The sequence below is a fragment of the Colobus angolensis genome, unplaced genomic scaffold (genome assembly GCF_000951035.1).
Source record: "Colobus angolensis palliatus isolate OR3802 unplaced genomic scaffold, Cang.pa_1.0 Scaffold50, whole genome shotgun sequence".
Lineage (NCBI taxonomy): Eukaryota > Metazoa > Chordata > Mammalia > Primates > Cercopithecidae > Colobus > Colobus angolensis.
This window is the reverse complement of record NW_012118488.1, coordinates 1,924,639-1,937,499: the sequence shown is the minus strand read 5'-3', so window position 1 is coordinate 1,937,499 and position 12,861 is coordinate 1,924,639. Positions and strand designations below refer to the sequence as shown.

General features: G+C 50.3%; 1 protein-coding gene across 2 annotated transcripts in view; it reads left to right on the top strand.

Moving 5' to 3' along the window:
- The first annotated feature begins 10,342 nt into the window (after positions 1-10,342).
- Positions 10,343-12,861, top strand: part of PRR15L (proline rich 15-like) — a 5,918-nt gene continuing 3,399 nt past the window's right edge. The window contains exon 1 of one of the 2 annotated variants that reach the window (XM_011959855.1): positions 10,343-10,564. The gene's annotated coding sequence lies outside the window, so the exon portion shown is untranslated. The remainder of the gene's footprint in view (positions 10,565-12,861) is intronic. The other variant, XM_011959856.1, reaches the window with a different exon arrangement.

The window sequence follows — 12,861 nt, the reverse complement described above, 5'->3', positions numbered from 1 at the left end:
TGTCTCTACTAAAAATACAAAAATTAGCTGGGTGTGGTGGCATATGCCTGTAATCCCAACTACTCAGGAAACTGAGGCAGGAGAACTGCTTGAAACCGGGAGGCGGAGGTTGTAGTGAGCCGAGATTGCGCTACCGCACTCCAGCCTGGGCGACAGAGTGAGACTCTGTATCAAAAACAAAACAAAACAAAAAAAATAAAAACACACACACAAAAAACAAAAACCATCCCAGCGTGGTGGGTGCCTGTAGTCCCTGCTACTTGGCTACTCAGGAGGCTGAAGCAGAAGAATCACTTGAACCTGGGAGGTGGAGGTTGCAGTGAGCCGAGATTGTGCCACTGCACTCCAGCCTGGGCAACAGAGTAAGACTCCATTTCAAAAATATATATATATCATATATGATCATTATTATTATAGAACAAATTGAAAAACTGCTCTGAAAATGGCTCATAGGGCTGAACTAAGGGCCTTTTCAGGGATCTTTCATGGGAATTTGGCTCCCATCTGAGTCAGCCTGACTCAGGCTGTAGGAATTGCCCAGACTCCTCCATGATTAAACACACACTTAACTGGGCCCCAACTATGTGCTTGGGGCTCTCTGGGACATCCCAAGAAGCAAGGCACTGCCCTGCCCTCAAGGTGTATCTATCTATCTTCGTGGGCAGAACAGGACAGGGCGGGTCTGGAAGACACAGCCCAGGTGAGTTGATGGAAGCAGGGACCACCAGCACTTAAACCCCACCCGCAGCTCCCCAAGGTGACTCACGTGGAGCAGAAGGATGTTTGAGGACAGTTCTGCCCAGCTACTGACTCCAGGGAGGCTGTCCTAATGCCAGAGGCTCTGGGACAGAACCTACCTCTGCTGACTGCAGAGGCTCTGGGGGAGAGCCTGCCAAAGGCACATGCTTCTGTGTTCTCAAAGAGTGTACGAGCATTGGCAGGTGTCTGCACTTTTCCAAGGCCACAGGGAACTTCAGGGCCTGTGGGCAGATAAGCACATAATTGGTCTGGCATCTAGGGCATCGACTCTGTCTGCTTCAGGAGACTAGTCATTGGGGCTCCCAGCAGCTAGGAGGCAGAGAGTGGTATGGTAGGTTTCTGATCAGGAATCTCTCAGTTCTCTGCTGATTTAGCAGATGGGAACCTAGGAGAGGGGCAGCACATGTAGAGAGGTGAGGGAGGATATACCAGGGCTGTGCCAGCTTTGGACAAGGAAGCACAGAGCCCTGAGGCACTGTGTAGGCAGCCTGCCTTGCCATTCATTATTGTTGTTAGCTTGCTTATTACGTGATAAACATGTCCACGTGCCAGTGTAGATCTAAATGTTTTACAAGCCCTATCTAATTTGATTCTTCTAACAACCTTATAATGTGGGTACCATCATTAACCAGATTTTAAAGGCAAGGAAGCCAAAGATTAATTACATAACATATTGAAAATCATACAGTAGGCCAGTACGGTGGCTCACGCTTGTAATCCCAACACTTTGGGAGGCTAAGACGGGCGGATCACAAGGTCAGGAGATCAAGACCATCCTGGCTAACACAGTGAAACCCCGTCTCTACTAAAAACACAAAAAATTAGCTGGGTGTGGTGGCACGTTGCCTGTAGTCCCAGCTACTCAGGAGGCTGAGGCAGGAGAATTGCTTAAACCCAGGAGGCGGAGGTTGCAGTGAGCCGAGATCGTACCACTGCACTCCAGCCTGGGTGACAGAGCAAGACTCCATCTCAAAAAAATAAAAAAAGAAAAGAAAAGAAAAAGAAAAGAAAATCATACAGATCATACAGTGGGCCGGGTGCAGTGGCTCATGCCTGTAATCTCAACACTTTGGGAGGCTGAGGCGGGTGGATCACCCGAGGTCAGGAGTTTGAGACCAGCCTGGCCAACATGGTGAAACCCCATCTCTACTAAAAATACAAAATTAGATGGGTGTGGTGGCGCATGCCTGTAATAGGAGGCCGTGGCAGGAGAATCCCTTGAACCTGGGAGGTGGGGGCTGCAATGAGCCAAGATTGTGCCACTGCACTCCAGCCTGGGCAACAGAGAGACTCAATAAATAAATAAATAAATAAATAAAAAGGAAAATCATACAGTGGGTAGTTGATGGGCTGGGATTCAAACCCAGGCCTTTTGGGCTCCCCAGCCTGCATTCTTCTTCTCTGTGTGATGTGCCTTTGCTTCTCCTGTACCCCTGCCTGCCCCTTTGACTCAGCCACAACAGCTTCAGATCTCTTCCTCCCTTGGACCTGATTCCTATTTTCTCCCCAGCTGTTGTGCGAGACACTTAGAACTCCCACCCCTGCAGGCCCTGCCCCTTTCCAAAGTTCATTCTTACCACACCCCATTCTGGGAAAGGGAGCCCATTACTTATCCTCCCGCAATATCCATAAAAAGAAGGCTTACCTTCGACATTCAAATAACTCATTTATTTTATCTGCTCTATTTTTATTACTTTATGGTCTGTGTGTCTGCTCACAGCCACAGTGACTATGGGGTGTGGTGTGTGTGGTATGTGCCTTTGTGTGTGTGGTGTATCTGCCTGCTAGGCTGGAAGCTCTGGAAACATAGCAGCCTTGGGCCTCTTGCTGTGTGGAGTGTAACCTCGGTTGCTTTTTTCTTTTCTTTCTTTCTTTTTTTTTTTTTTTTTTAGATGGGGTCTCGCTCTGTCACCCAGGCTGGAGTGCAGTGACGCGATCTCAGCTCACTGCAACCTCCACCTTTCGGGTTCAAGCGATATTCCTACCTCAGCCTCCCAAGTAGCTGGGATTACAGGCACATGCCACCATGCCCAGCTAATTTTTGTATTTTTAGTAGAGATGGGGTTTCACCATGTTGGCTAGGGTGGTCTTGAACTCCTGACCTTGTGATCCACCCACCTTGGCCTCCCAAAGTGCTGGGATTACAGGCGTGAGCCATGATGCCCGGCGTGTTGCTTTTTTCAGTCTGTCTCCCCACCTAATCTGCGAGTACCTGTGGGCAGGGAAGCTAAAGCAGACTTGTTCATCTCTATAACCCCAGCATCCGGCGTGACACTTGACATTGAGTGTCAGGAGCTTAATGGATGCTTGTAATAAAGGAAGGCTGTGTGCAGGAAGGCATTTGATGATGGTGGTAGTTGTGATGAGTGGGGACCATGATTGCTTGGTCTTGGGACAAGAGGTTCGAGGTCCCCAGATCCTTCTCTCATCCTTTCCTCTACAGCTCAGGACTTGGAGTCAACATCCCCTGAGCCTCTTGGGAGTGAAGGGAGGAAATCAGGGAGAAGAAATTAGGGGCGGTCAGCTTCACAAGTTTGGTACAGACCAGTGAAAATCTATGTGGGGTCAGTCACCTGGGTCATGCTCTGGGGCCACTCATTGCACCCTTAACCCTGGCCACCCATGCCCTCCTGGCCACCTTATCCCTCCACCTTTGTTAGTCTTCTAGGAAAAAGAACGCCCTGGGTGGCTTCATGAAATGGGTCCTGTGTGTCATCTCCTCAGGATGCCGCTGTACTTCATTATTTCATCACGCTTATCATGGAAGGGGGTGGGAATCTAATCTGCTAAGAGAAGGAAAACCAAGGACACTACCAAATCACCCATCCATTTGCCTCTTTTCCCATGGAGTTCAACGTTATGCACCCTGAGCACTTTATCATGAAGACACAGTCCTAGGCCTCAAAGGAAGTAGCAGTATGTTGAGTGAGGGGCCCGCCACTTTCCAAATCCCATGACAGCATCTCCAGAGTGTGTCATCACAGAGTGTGAGAGTACTGTGCTCATGCATAGAAGGTGCTCAGAAAATCTATACAAAGCAAATAAGAGGCACCTGTAATCCCAGCACTTTGGGATTACAGGCCAAGGCAGGCAGATCACCTGAGGTCAAGAGTTCGAGACCAGAGCCGGGCATGGTGGCTTATGCCTGTAATCCCAACACTTTGGTAGGCCGAGGCAGGCGGATCACCTGAGGTCAGGAGTTCGAGACCAGCCTGAACAACATGGAGAAACCCCGTCTCTACTAAAAATACAAAATTAGCCAGGCGTGGTGGCACATGCCTGTAATCCCAGCTACTAGGGAGGCTGAGGCAGGAGATTCACTTGAACCTGGGAGGTGGAGGTTGCGGTGAGCCGAGATCACGCCATTGCACTCCGGCCTGGGTAACAAGAGCAAAACCCAGTCTCAAAAAAAAAAGGTAAATAAGAGGTCCACTCAGAGATGTTCAGAGTGCTAAGGGAACAGAAAGAAGGAGAAGGAGTACCCAACTCAGCATGGGAAAAGGCAAGGGAGAAGGACAGAACACTATCAGAGCAGACTCTTAGGAGAAATAACACTTGAGCTGAGTCTTGCAGGATGGCATGAATTGTAATAGAAGGGAGAGGAGAGAAAAGAGGAAGGGAAGTGACAGGTGTCATTCTGGGAAAAAGGAAAAGCAAGGACAAAGCCCAGAGGTGAGAGAATGGCTGTTCCAGAAGGAAGAAGTTTATTGTGGGAGCATGGATGTTTATGGGGTGAGTGGAGAGAAATTAGGTTGAAGAGATGGGCAAAGGGAGATCTTGAAGAACCTTCAGGTCCATTATAAAGGGTTGAAATGTAATCCCGTAGGTTAGGATCCCAACCAATGGGCAAGCAGTTCCCTGGAAAGCTGTAGAATTATGCAAAGGTGGGAAGATCGCTTGAGCCAAGGAGTTTGAGGCATCAGTGAGCTATGACTGTGCAACTGTATTCCAGTCTGGGTGATGGAGGGAGACCCTGTGTATAAAAATAATAAATAAATAAATAGAATTATGCAAAGGGGCCAGCGATGCATAAATACATTGATTTTTTTTTTTTTAAGTCAGTGGATACTAGAAAGACAACTCTCATGTGATGAGATGGAGAAGTTTTTCTACATTGAAAAAAATGATCATTTTGGCTGGGCATGGTAGCTCACACCTGTAATCCCAGCATTTTGGGAGGTTGAGGCAGGAGGATCATTTGAGTCCAGGAGTTTGAAACCAGCCTGGACAACATAGTGAGACCTTGACTCAGAAAAAAAAAAAAAAAAGAGAGAAAGACAGAGAGAGGAAGGAAGGAAGGGAAGAAGGAAGGAAAGATCATTTCAGAGAACATGATCAATAAATGTATGAAAAGATGTCCAATCTTACTAGAAACAAAGTGTCTAGTTTCCCAGAGCTGTTGTAACAAATTATCACAAACTGGGTGGCTTAAAACAATAGAAATTTACTCTCTCACAGGGCTGTCGAGGTGGCTCACGCCTGTAATCCCAGCACTTTGGGAGGCTGAGGTGGGCGGATCACCTGAGGTCAGGAGATCGAGACCATTCTGGCTAACGCAGTGAAACCCTGTCTCTACTAAAAATACAAAAAATTAGCTGGGTGGGCCGGGCGCGGTGGCTCAAGCCTGTAATCCCAGCACTTTGGGAGGCCGAGGTGGGTGGATCACTTTAGGTCAGGACTTCCAGACCATCTTGTCCAATATGGTGAAACCCCATCTCTACTAAAAATGCAAAAATTAGCTGGGTGTGGTGGTGCACACCTGTAAGTCCAGGTACTCAGGAGGCTGAGGTGGGAGAATCGCTTGAACCTGGGAGGTGGAGGGTGCAGTGAGCCAAGATGGCACCACTGCACTGCAGCCTGGGAAACAGAGCGAGACTCCATCTCTAAATAAATGAACAAATAAATAACATGAGGAAGACCACTTCACTTCCATCATACTGGCAAAAATGGAAATGTCTGTGTCATGGGTTGCATTCTACAGAAGTAGGTGGTGTTTAGGGGGGCAAGATGTTTATTAGGAATCATTTCCTGTGAGAGGAACCAGATGGAAGCAGGACTGGGCAGAGGCAGAAATTCAACTGCACTGCAGGCCCAGCAAAGCTTCAGTCAATGTGGTGGGGGCCTCTGAGTGAATATTGCCCCGAGAATGTCCTTCATGGGGCTGAAATGGCTGGGCTTTTATATTTCTAGAAGTGCACTGCCCCAGAATGGTAGCCTTCGGGCAAGTTGACTTTCTATCGCTGAGACAGACCTTGAAGGAGCTGATGGCCAACTGCTGACCACACTTCTGTGACCCAGCAGCAAGTCCTTCCCTGAAAAAGGATGTGGGAAGCACACTTACATCTGACAATACAGAGAGGTGATCTGAATGAAGAATGTGGAAGGCTGAAAAATGATCCCTCCAAAGATAACCATGTCAAATCTCCAGAAGCTATGAGTGTGACCTTATTTGGAAAAAGACTCTTTACACACGTGATTATGTTAAACGTCTTGAGATGAGAGAATCCTGGATCATCAGGGTGGACCCTAAATGCCATCCCAAGTATCCTTATAAGAGAGAGGTGGAGGGAGTTTAGCCAAACCCACAAAAGTGAAAACAAAGGAGGCAAAGATTGGAGTGATGTGGCCACAAGCCCAGGAGTGCCTGTAGTCACCAGGAGCTTGGAGCAATCAAGGACAGGCTCTCCCTGGAGCCTCCAGAGGGATCACAGCACTGGCAACTCCTTGGTCTTGACCAGTTAAACTCATTTCTGACTTCTGCCTTACTGGATAGGTCAGAAGAATCCATTTCTGTTGTTTCAAGCCATGGAGTTCATGGTAACTCATGGTAGCTACAGGAAATAAATGCAAACAACAACAGGAAAATTGCTGAGGGGGTGCAAATGGGTGTACTGGGTTAGAGAATCCACCTTAAGGGGCGGCTGTGGGGATCAAAATTCACACCTATGGAACATTTGGAAGAGTGCCTGGAACACAGTCCCCCTAATATTGGCTGCTCATACCCCCACTCCCTGCTGAGATCTCCTTGAAGGGAATGCCTCGCATGAAAACAAGAGAGAGCCCCCTCCAACGGCAGCCCCATCACCCACCTCAGATCAGAATGCAGCTTCTGCCTGCCCCGCCTCCCCACGGCACCTGGTATAGCCCGCCAGAGACTGATCTTTGGTTTTGCCCCACTTGTCACCTCGACCAGGCTGGAGACACCCCCAGGATCTCCAATCTCCTGGCCTTCCAGAGAAGGGGGAGCACTGAGGATAATGGCAGCACCTCTCTTCTCCCTGTTTTGGGGAAGAAATATCCCTGAAGCCTAGATCTACTTGCTGGGCAGAGGTCAGTAAAATGGGATAGATATGCCAGGCTGATTAGATTTGTAATTCAATGGGGCCCCATGGCTGTGCATCCCAAAAGGGCACCAAGGTCTTTGGGGCTCCCTTAGGTGAATTTAACTTGCTTTACTCAACGAGAACACATTTCTGAAAACGTACACACTGCATGTATATGGCATGTTACACTTACACCTAATTTTAGGAAGGCGTGCTTAAAAGTGAATTTTTTTTTTTCTTTTTTTCTGGGACAGAGTTTCACTCTTGTTACCCAGGCTGGAGTGCAATGGCGCAATCTCACCTCACCTTCCAGGTTGAAGCGATTCTCCTGCCTCAGCCTCCCGAGTAGCTGGGATTACAGGCATGCACCACCATGCCTGGCTAATTTTGTATTTTTAGTAGAGATGGGGTTTCTCCATGTTGGTCAGGTTGGTCTTGAACTTCCAACCTCAGGTGATCCGCCTGCCTCAGTCTCCCAAAGTGCTGGGATTACAGGCGTAAGCCACTGTGCCTGGCCAAAGGTGAAAATTTTTATAAAGCAATAAAGTGGCCTGTACGTGAAGAGTTATATTTGTAGCTCACAGTCTTATCTCAAACTCTCCTCCCAGTCCTGCTCCTCCCAGAAATAAATGCCCTTAAGGCCAGAGGTTGCGCCCCAGGCTGGCCCCTCCCTGGTAATGCGCTAGGGCCTCATACCTGCACCTGGTCCTGGTGTTGCTTGGGAAGGGAGAGCCACAGGTGGGCCTGCCATGGCACTTATGGGGGCTCCTTCTCCAGTGTGGGGCTAAGAGAACAGGAATCTGCTCCCTTGGGCTCAGACATCAGAGAGGCACAGGGAATGAGTGCCTCCAGGGCAAGCCCTTTCCTCTATGGATGGGGAACGGGGACCTGACTCTGAGTTACTATCCCCCAGACCAAAGCCCATCCCACTAACCTTCTGGTCTCTTCCCAACACCTGAGCTGGAAGGAGTTTTTGTCTTCTGAACCAGATATCCACTCTGAGTAGACCAGGCTTTTATAGAAAGTGACAGATCTAGGAAGCTGTGGGCACCTTTCTGGGACAGCTGTGTGTACTTTGCACTAGAGGCAGGGGACCTTGCAAAATTATATCCTTCAATTCGAATCAACCCCCAGGGAGATGATAGCATGACAGCAAGTCAGCTGTAGCTGGAACCACGAGAAGGCAAATAAATGGGTTTTCCTGCACATTTACCTGCCCCAGGGAGCGTTGGACAAAGCAAGGGGCTACATTACCAGTTTCTTTGGGTAGAAACAATGTTTCTGTTTCTCATTTGTGTTTTCAAGCTTGCATAAGTACCTACTATATGTCAGGTCTGGATCAGTGATACATAATTCTGGAATCTAAGAGCTAAAAGTCTATCAGTGGAAATCAATCATGGTATATATATCGTGTCAAATAGAAGTATATGAGCAGGTTCTACAGGAACACAGAAGGGGAAACAAGAAAACTCCTGGCGGGGTGGGAGGTGTGATCATTAATTCAGGTTTTGAGGGATGAATAGGAGTTTATCTTGGGTCGCGCAGGTGATGGGAAGACATTGTCACCCAAGAGCACAGCCAGCACTCCTAACCTCACCCTTCTAAGGCAGCCCCGTGCCTACAAAGGCAGGCAGAGAAGGGCCTAGTGTTTGGGGAGAGTTGGCAGGGGTGGGAGGAGGCTGCAGAGGCCCCATCCTAGGAGAGCCAGGCCAAGCAGGTTCTGCTGTGGGCTGTGGGGAGGCTTTGGAGGACTGTCCACCCAAGGACTCTTTAAGGGAAAGGCGGCTATTTCAGATGGAGGAGAATACAAACCCAAGAGGCCATCAGAAGCTGGAGCGAGTAGAAGCAGGATTGGAGATGGGGACAGCTTTAAGAGTTGGTAAGCTGGGATTTCAAATGTAACTTAGATGGAGAGCCAGGGCAAGGGGGATTTTATGCTTTTTCTCTACCCCGTGCCTCACTCTGCCTGACACACCTCTGGTACATGGAGGAAGGTAGCTGGGGGGTGGATTGGGCACCTAAACTGGTAGCACTGGGCCCAGGAAGTGGCAGAGTCACTGAGTATCCAGCAGACGTTTTCCACTCTCCAGAGATGCCCATCCGAGGGGAGAGAGAATGCCAGCGCAAACAGGACAGGCCACCTCCGGGTGGCTGCAAAACAACGCTCCCCAAGCACGGAGCCATCTGCAAGAGCAGCCCCGGCTGAGGGCTGCACACAGGCTTGGCCAATGGTGGGTTTGCAGGGGGAGTGAGACTGCAGATCAGTGAGGACAATGGCCCCTGTGCGCACACACTCTACCCTTGTCCCCAACCGTGTGCCCATCCCCTGCCTTCTTGCCTTTCCTTCTCTTCCAGCCTCACTAGGGACCATCTCTCCTTTCCTTGAGAACTTGCTCCGGGTTTTGCCAACTTCATAATACCCAGGAAGGCCTTTCAATAGGCTGCTGGACATCTGGGAGGAGTTGAAGCCAGTGGCACTTTGCTAATGAGGAGACTGTCACAGGTCTCTTTGAGAGTCTGATAAAAGTATAATCTATGCAGAAGAAGCAATGCCCCTCTGCCCACAAACATGGAATTCTGCATAAGATCTCAAGGGCCTTGAAGCCCACCTAAAAGCAAGGTGGGAGAGGAATGACGATGTTTGAGGTTGTGGTGAGTCTGGAGAGCCTGGCCCGAGGAGAGGCTGGTGCCCGCTTTTTTCTCCCTAGGAAGATTTTGAGGAGGGGCTCTTCAGGTCAGGAGGAAGCCACAGCCCCCAACCAAGTTCCCACTTTGTGGCTTCAGGCACGGGGAGGGACAGCCTGGGAACCGGTCTGCCAACCAGTTTAACCAGGGACTGGTTTCGACTCAGGGAGTTCAAAGGAAGCTGGGGTGCACCCTGTCCTACCCAGCCTGCCAATGGAAGCAGCAGCCCTTAACTCTTTCCTGGTTGTGCCCTGGGCAATATCCAGGTGGTGGTGCATACTGCAGAGGGGTCTGAGCCTCCTCAGAAGATGAAATGGGTGGGGTGACCTTGGCTATAACTGGGGAGTGCAACCAGACACCCAAGAGTGGGGAAACTGAGAGCCTCCTGTGCTCCCTGACCCCAGATCTCCCTTGGGATTCCCTCCTCCTGCGTGGCGGTCCCTGGAGGACCCTGGCTTCTGGGTGGATGCAGGGGTGCTGGGATTGGATTTCTGGCATGATGAATATTCATCAGCCTGAGCCAGCCTCTGCTTCTGTTTACTTAGCCGGGAGGGGCTGGGTTTCAGGTTCACCTTGACTCCAGGAGCTGCAGCAGAGCAGGTACCAGCTCCTGCACCTGTTTCTCTTGCACCTGACGTGCAGCTGCTCCTACCCACCTCTCCTGGCTGAGCCTTGCCTGATACAGCACCCCGGAGGCAACCCTTCCTCCCCGAGTCTCACCCTCCCAGGCAGCTCCTACACTCAACTGCTTCTCTAGGAAAGGTCTCACCTCCAGCCTGGAGCAGTCGGGATTACAGGTACAGGCAGGGGGGTGGTGGGTGGGAAAACCAAGACACAGACTCCAGTCAGGGCACCCAGTTCTGCCTCCATGGCTGACAAGCCCAGCGGGAAAGAGGAACCCAGGCTTCTAACCTGGTCTCCACTCAGGACTCATCCCACTGCCTCTTGGAGTCAATCCAGGCCTCCAACAGAGCGACTGCTGAGTAGTTTTCTGTTAACTCTTGCTGAACTGTTAACTCTTGCCCACCCCTCTGACCCCCAAGTCTGGAGCATTTTTCCAGCTGTCTGGTAGGAATATCTCCCCATTCCTATCCAGGGTACCCCCGTCTCATCCTGCAGGCCCCCTAAGTGCCACTGGGGCCCTGCAGAGGGATCGGGGAGGGAGTTCTGGGTTTTGTCTTACAACATATTAGCTGACTTGCTTCCCCTATCTGTCCCCCTGCCCCTCCACCTCTGCTCCAGTCAATGGTTAACTTGACCTAGCTCAGGAGGGCCTGGCTCAGTCTGGGCAAAGCCCTTCAGAGCAGCTCACCGAACCCAGCTGGGATGGAGGGGCCTGTCCTGGGACACCCATGTGCATGCTATAGCACTGGCCACCAAAGACCGGGGGTGGCAGGCTGTGCCATGAGGCCCTTCATGGCCCCAAAGCTGTACAAACAGCAGAGGTGAAGCTGGCATCCTCAGGGACTGATTTCCATCATCCCTGGATTTCAAGGCCCCAGGGCAAGGGCCCAGCCCTTAGCTTGGCCACCTCAGGAACCTGCACGAGCGAACTGCAGGGCCCACCATGTGTCACCAAATGCTGGGTCTGTTTGAAGTTCCAAGCTACTTGCCCCTACTCCCCCAACCCCTTTCAGCCCTCTGTGATGAGGCACGGGCATGTGGTTGTAGAAATCTTGTTCTTTGCAACTTTGAGAATCTGGGAAGTTTGGATATCACATCACCTTTTTTGTTTGCTTGTTTTTAAAGCAAATCAGATTTTACACTATTTTTTATGATGACTATTTACAGGATCCTACAGCTGGGTTATTTTGTAAAACAAAGAATAGTCTGCTAATTTTTCTGTTTTGCAAACTCAGATTTCCATAAGTCCGGCTTGCCTAATGGGGCAAACACCTGCTTACTGGTGCCCACATGTCCTCCTGGGCAGAACGACAGGAAGGCCTGGCAAAAAAAGTATTCTCTCTTTTTGTTGTTTGTTTATTTTTTGAGACAGAGTCTCACTCTGTCACCCAGGCTGGAATGCAGTGGCATAATCTCAGCTCACTGCAACCTCTGCCTCCTGGGTTCAAGGGAATCTCGTGCCTCAGCCTACCGAGTAGTTGGGACGACAGGCACATGACACGACATCCGCCTAATTTTTTGTGTTTTTGTATTTTTAGTAGAGATGAGGTTTCCCCAAGTTGGTCAGGCTAGTCTTAAACTCCTGGCCTTAAGTAATCCTCCTGCCTCAGCCTCCCAAAGTGCTGGGATTATAGTTTGAGCCACTGCACCTGGCCTCTGGCAGAGTATTCTAGAGAGACCAGAGTACAAGGCCAGAATGCAAGGGCATCAGAGCTGATGCTTTGATGGAGGCCCCAGGGCAGGGCACAAGGGCTGTTCCCATCTCTACAGTTTGCTGACAAGTTCCTCGTGATCTGTGGCTCCCTTTACACCAAGGAGAGTTAAGCCCCAGGTTTGCCAACTTGAAATGCCTGTTAAAACAGGTGAATTTTAACGGACACAGGCAGAAGCCCTTTTCTCCCTGGAGCTAGAAAATCTGGTGGTTATGACAGTCTCGGGAGGTGGATCTTCTGTTCTTCCATTCCCCAAGTTCCTTGGTAGCCCCAAATGGGCAGTGGTGGGGCTGTGGGCCTCATTCTAGACAAGGCAGTGACTGGGGCATCCACAGGCCAAGCAACTGCCCTGTTCCTCCTTCTCTGCTCTCCCCCACCTCCTTCCAGAAACCCATTCTGGAACACTAAGTTCTGTACAAGGCTGTGCTAAGCCCAGGTGGGGCAAGATGCCAAAGCAAACCTCTCAGGCTGTCCCTAGGTGCGCTCACCTCTCCAGGGTGCCCTGGAAGTATTTATCACGCCCCTCTCACTGCTCCTTCACTTTCTGAGCATGAGCTGCACAAGATCTCCCCTCAGCTTCTCTTGCTACTTGAGCCCAGCTAAAGGGACAGAGCTGGCAATGTGGGAGCTGCTTTCCAGACAGAGAGGTGTTGGAAGGAACCCACTGGCTGTGTGCTCTGAGGGAGGGGGTGGGGACATGGAGGATCAGGACACCGGAGCACGAGGGGTATGGATGCAGGCATTCAGCTCACTGCAAA